Source organism: Lygodium microphyllum, chromosome 9 (assembly GCF_053477565.2).
Source record: "Lygodium microphyllum isolate KBCC chromosome 9, Lygodium_microphyllum_v1.1.10, whole genome shotgun sequence".
In the NCBI taxonomy this organism is placed as follows: domain Eukaryota; kingdom Viridiplantae; phylum Streptophyta; class Polypodiopsida; order Schizaeales; family Lygodiaceae; genus Lygodium; species Lygodium microphyllum.
The window spans coordinates 6,955,773-6,962,569 of record NC_141143.1 but is presented as its reverse complement, the minus strand read 5'-3'; positions in this window follow the sequence as shown (position 1 = coordinate 6,962,569).

The window sequence follows — 6,797 nt, the reverse complement described above, 5'->3', positions numbered from 1 at the left end:
CTTCAATGAAATCATGTAGATAGTTCTTGAAGGTAGCCATCATTACTCGTTGGAAGGTAGCGGGAACATTACAAAGCCCAAACGGCATCACTCTGTAAGCATAGGTTCCCCTTTCTATTGTGACGATTGTTTTGGATTGATCCTCTTCTACGATTTGGACTTGGTTGTACCTGCTGAATCCATCCAAGAGGGAATACAACTCATGACTTACAGTCCAACAATTGGTATGTGAAGGGGATAGGGAAGTGATCTTTCTTTGTCTTCGAGTTCAGCTTTTGAAAGTCCACACATATTCGAAGTCTCCCATTCTTCTTGGGTATGACCACAATGGGTGAAACCCATTCACAGTTAGCCACGGGATAAAAAAACTCAGCTTCTAGAAGCTTCAATAATTTGGCCTTTACCAGAGGAAAATAATTGGGATTCATATGTCTCTATCTCTCCCTCACTGTTTGGCATCAGGCTCTAGAGATGGATGTGGTGTTGGCATATTGTGGGATCACGCACTAACCCAACACACTCCTTGATACACCCCACTAAGAGATCACATTTGTACTAGGCACTCTTGCACTAAGTACTCACACTAGCCTACACACCTATTGATAGTCATCACTAGCACTCCCACACTAGCATCCCCACACATTCCCACACATATACTTCCTTTTGCCAAGGACATAATGGTTTCACCTTAAGGTCATAAGGTTCTTAGCTTATAAGCATAAGCTAGAAGGGTTTTATCCTAGGCTCTTTTATCTCAAGATATCCAACATCTACAATTAATAGTTATAGCGTGCTCGATCGAATGTCCAAGCACATTTTAGAGGTCCATCGAGAAACGAATCTAAGCATCGCTGCTTGGCACTCCCACGGAATGTTCCGGTGTTTGTTGCCTAGGGTTTTGCGAGTTCGCCTCTTGCAATGGAAATGTTCACGGCTGAACCCATTAGGATCGATCTGAAATCTGGGTTCCTAGGTCTAAGGTCTCCTAATAGCATTCTAGCGTCGGGTATTGGACATCCTACTTTATGTAGAGATACCCAATCCGAAGCAAATCCGTACCACACTTGGTTCAAAGAGAATGGGAAACGAGAGGGATGCGCGGCTCAACCTCTTTGCCCATAGGGCATAGTCCTATTTCGGTCCCCTTAAACGGCATGAATCGGGTCCTAAATTAACAATGCCTAAAGTCCAACATCGATAAATCCTTGTGAGAAGCTTCCCAGTTCGCTGGGACCACCCTATCGTAGGACAGACCCGTTAGGGATTTCGTCCACCCGCTTCCCTTAATAGCTTTAGTTTTCTAATTTGATCCTACCACATTTATATGCGACATTTAAAATCAGCTTCATTAATTAAGCCTTTTAGGGCATAGGGTTCGTTCCTGTAATTTACAACACATACATGAAAACAAAACAAGCAGTCCTTTTGACAAACAAGTTTCTTAACTTATCTTCAAGTTAATCTTTGTCTCCTGCCCATACACGAGAATTATGTATCCCTTCTGTCCAACAAAAGTACCTGGTCCAAATCACATGGCACCAAAATTTCCATCCTTTATCTAGAATAGGCTCTTCTAATGTCCCAAATGTTGGGCTTATGGCAGTCTACAGCTCCGTTCCAGACTCGGCAAGGGGTGTCCAGAGCTTCACTGACCCCAAGCGACCTAGGAGTGAGACACAACTTCCATGGTTGGCATTTTCACCACTCGACCTTTGGCATGTGAATCTCGAGCAGTGCCCTCTCTGGGTAATCCGCAGTGAGATCTTAGAGATGATCCACCCATGAAAATTATATTTCATTAATTAATCCAATTAAGAATCAAGCACAATCTAGGCAATCAGCCTAATATCATCTTCCAGTGAAACATTCCTTTATTTCCCATGGCTACTTGTCATTATTAACCCTTGCCATGCTTTTACCATCAAACACAATCACTTGGAATATTTATCCAAATCACAAATGCAACAATCGGTTAATTGAAAAAAAACATTTAGGGTATTGTTCAATCAACCAACAAAACTAATTGTATTTTTTCCAAACAATACAAGAATAGACGTGATAATAATTCCATCGCATATTCGCTCTCTCCCTTGGGATCAACGAGAGATTCTATGCAAAATTTTCTTAATACTTGCACACGTAATTCTTAATGTCATTCTTTTTACGATTATGCTATTCATAACCCTTGACCGATTGCTCTATCAACGAATAAGCCATATACAACTAGATTCAATTAACTTCCCTTGATACATGCATTTTGCAAACTCCATCTTTCAACTATGTGAGAAGAGGCTTATCCCTTCCCATGACCTATTCTCACACATCATAGCATGGGCCTAATGTATCTCATGCGAGAATCAAAGCAAGCATCTATCAATTTAAAAATACATTACTTATGACCGGAACCATAGTTGGATTGATAGTAATACCTTCGCCCGAAGCTTCGTTACTGGTTGTAGGATTGCCATCCGTATGCGACATTCTTCGTTTGGAGACCATCATCCGCAAGTAGATTTATGACACTGCTTGATTCACGGGCCAAAGGTTGAGTGGTGAAAAGCCAACAACGAAAGTTGTGTCTCACTCCTGGGTTGCTTAGGGTCAGTGGAGCTCTGGACACCCCTTGCTTAGTTCGGAATGACGAGTCCGAAACGGAGCTGTGGACTGCCGTGAGTCCAACATTTGGGATGTTGGAAGATCCTATTCTAGATAAAGGATGGAAATTTTGGTGCTATGTGGTTTGGATCGGGTACTTATGTTGGACAGAAGGGATACATAATTCTCCTGTCTGGGTAGGAGGCAAAGATTAACTTGAAGATAAGTTAAGGAACTTGTTTGTCAAAAGGACTGCTTGTTTTGTTTTCGTGCTTGTGCTATAAATTACGCGAACGAACCATATGCCCTAAAAGGCTTAATTAATGAAGTTGATTTTAAATGTCGCACATAAATGTGGTAGGACCAAATTAGAAAACTAAAGCTATCAAGGGAAGTGGGTGGACGGAATTCCTGATGGGTTTGTCATATGGCAGGGTGGTCCCAGAGAGCTGGGAGGCTTCTCACAAGGATTTATCGATATTCGACTTTAGGTATTGTTAAGTTAGGACCTGATTCATCCCATTTTAGAGGATAGAAATGGGACTATGCCCTACAGGTAGAGAGGTTGAGCGGCACATCCCTCTTGTTTCCCATTCTCTTTGAATTAAGTGCGGTATGGATCTCTTTGGATTGGGTATATCTGCGTAAAGTAGGATGTCCAAAACCCGACGCTAGAATGCTATTAGGAGACCTTGGACCCAGGAATCCATATTTTAGGTCGATCTTAGTGGGTTTGGTCGTGAACGTTTCCATTGCGAGGCGGACTCGGGGAACCCTAGATGACAAACCCCAGAATATTCCCTGGGAGTGCCAGGCGGCGACGCTTAGATTCGTTTCTCGATGGACCACTAAAACGTGCTTAGACAGCCGATAGGCACGTTACAATAGTAAATCCAAACCCTTGCACTAAGTACATGCTACACCCCTTTCACCTTCATCTCAACTATGAGTGTCTAGTACTCTTTTCGAGGGAACATTAGCACCCACACATGGGATTAGTTAGGCTTTAATCTCAACTATAAGTGTCTAGCATTCTTTTCGAGGGAACATTAGCACCTACACATTAATGATAGAGTTTCACCCTTAGAGCATCCAACCTATATGAATATTCACATTAGCCCTAAGTTGGCCTTCACATCCCCTCTTAGCCATCATCTTTGGTACATAATTATATAATTATAGTTTGTCCTAGGACACCACAACCAACACACCAACTTAGAGCCCATCCATGTGTAGTCTTAGATAGGATTTATGATCATCTTAGGTACACTTGAAATAACACCTACTCACACAATGCCTTAACCCTAAAGTTAGGCATCCTTTGCACTCCCTAACCAAAGCTACTTCTCTCACACCTTAGGGACACCATTAGTAGGTTTCCATCATTAGTAGATTTCCAAACTGGCTTCCTACTTGGGAAGAGAGTGAACATCTCTTCTACAAAAGACTCTTAGTTCATGCTGAATATGCTAAGCTACTTTCTCAAAAGCAATTGTAGTCATGCTAACTTATCCATTTTTATGCTTTTGTGACCAAACTTAGAGACTTGTCCATACTTGATTAACTTGACTAGAATTGCTATTCCTTGAGTCCATTCTAAAGGGTTTTTTCATTGACTTAAGCTTACTTGCAATGGTTTTTGCCTCATGACAATGATTGAGCAATGATAAATAGTCAATACACCAATCTAACATGACTTACTAAATGGTCACTTTGTTGCGGTCCATCATCCTGGCTCAAAATCTAGACATGCCATCATAGCTATAATATCAAACATTGATTGACAAGATTCTGAGTAAAGAGGAGTTACATACATCCATTTACTTTGCAACACGGACCTTGGTTAATGATCTAATTACTCACTTTTCTAAACTGGCTACCAAACCAACTAACTTGGATGCTTTTGCTAAATTGGAGTACAACCCAAATTTCTACAACTTGTGGATTTCCAAAATAATAAGACATTGACTCTTGTACATAACTAACACTACTTAACCTTGTACATATTTTATTCTTTTGCTCGATGTGTTCCATTGACAAGAGCCAAAGCCCCTTTGACTTTTGGAACAATGCCATATCTTATGCAAGGTAGGATCAAATGTATGAGCAGATATCCCCGTCATAGTGCTCTGATCACCCCATTAAGTGATGCACTAGGAATATTGGTCTCTAAATGGTCTCATGGCCATGCTAGATCATCATCAACACTTAAAGAAAAGTGAGTCATTAATTTATTGACATAAATTTATTAAATAGAGAATGTGTAATAAGCAATCAATTTAGTGACATCCCTCTGGCTTCTAAACAGTTGATGTCAGCTGTAGAGGGGATACATAGTCCTTAAGAAGATCTAGAAAGTCTTGTAGTTCTCTCTCAGTCATAAATTGAGCATTCAATGGGGGATAATTCTTAAACTTAACCAGATACTTTTGTAATACCTTACTTGACCTTAGAGTATTGTCTTGATGGTGTAAAATTCTTTCAGACACAAGGAACTCTTTTGTTTCTTCTATGTCAGGTAAATCTTCCTTGATTGGTTCCATTGGAGGTTCTCTAATATAGGGACGTATCAAACTTATATGGAAAGCATTATGAATGTTCCAATGACTTGGTAGATTCAAACAAAAAGTCACATAGTTTATCTTATCTGTGATCTTGAAAGGGCCATAATAGCGATTAGAAAGCTTAACCACTTTACCCTTTTGACCTTTCTACTTATTCAAGCGAGTCTTCTCAAAATTAAGAAGAATATATTGTCCCAACTTGAGATCTAACTCGTGACGATGCTTATCAGCTTCGTATTTATGCTTCTCTTGTGTCCTTTGGATAGCAGCTTTTACTTGAGTGAAAGTTGTATCAATGTCTCTAACAAACTCATTTGCTACAAAGATCTTATCCTTCATAAGAGGAATGGGTGGTAAATGAGGCTTACCATAGATAATCTCAAAGGGTGCCTTACCAGTACTAGAGTGCACCGTATTATTGTATGCAAACTCTACTAAAGGCAAATATTTTTCCCATTCTCTTTGATTATTAGAGACATAGGATTTCAAAAGATCAAGAACAATAGAATTTGCACTTTCACTCTGCCCATTCGTTTGAGGATGATAAGAGGATAAAAAATTTAATTTAGTCTCGAGGTTCTTGAAGAGAGCTTGCCAAAAGAGGCTGGTCTTGCGGGGATCTCGATCACTTATAATGGACTTAGGCATGCCATGATGCTTCAAAATATGAGCAATGAATAGCTTAGCCATATGATCAGCTTTGATTGTCTTTCGCACAGTTATAAAGTGAGCTTGCTTATTAAATCTATCAATGATAGTCCAAATTGCATCATTGCCTACTTGTGTGCGAGGAAGCTCCATGATAAAGTCCATGTCTATACTTTCCCAAGGCTCATTGGGAATAGGTAATGGCTTTAGTAGACCAGGTGGTTTATTCTTGTCATACTTTACTTTTTGGCATATCTTGCACTCGCGAACATATCTTTCAATGTCAGCTCTAAGAGTGGGCCAAAAGAAATATCTTTCCAATGCTTGAGTAGTGGATAGAATACCCCTATGTCCAGCATATGGAGATGCATGTGCTTCATCCATTACCTTGTGTCACAATGGTAATGCTACACAAATTGCTTGATAATGATACAAATAACCATCTCAATTGAGTAAGGTGTAATCAACTGACCTGAGTTAAGTTGATTCCATATGGTTGAGAAGTTGGGATCAGTTGCATACATTTTGGGTAAATCCATGAACCCGTTGTTAGAGGGGTTTTTGTCGAAAGGTCGAATCCACCAAGGATCAGAAGTAAAAGGAAGTAGATATAGGAGATGGAAGAGAAGATAGAGAATACCCAAATGGTAAACACTACAAAGACAAATCACAATGAATTGAATCAATATGTATTGAAAGAACTTGGAATCTTTGCACTACTAAGAAGCAATCTCTAGGCATTAGTTCTCTTGGAGCTCCTTCGTAGACCAAAAACGTGGATCAGGAAAATCAGCTCTTTCTCTGCTACCTGAAACCTAAATCTGATGGCTCTGTTGACTTCAAAAGGGGGGTAAAACTTCGGGACACCTGCTCAACGAATCTCCCAGATCACTCCTTCTTCCTCTTCTAGTTCAAACTGCAGTTTTTAGCTTGTTTACAGCGATCGCGATGCGCGCGATTTCGTCAATCTGTCCCTCTTGTGAAAATCCC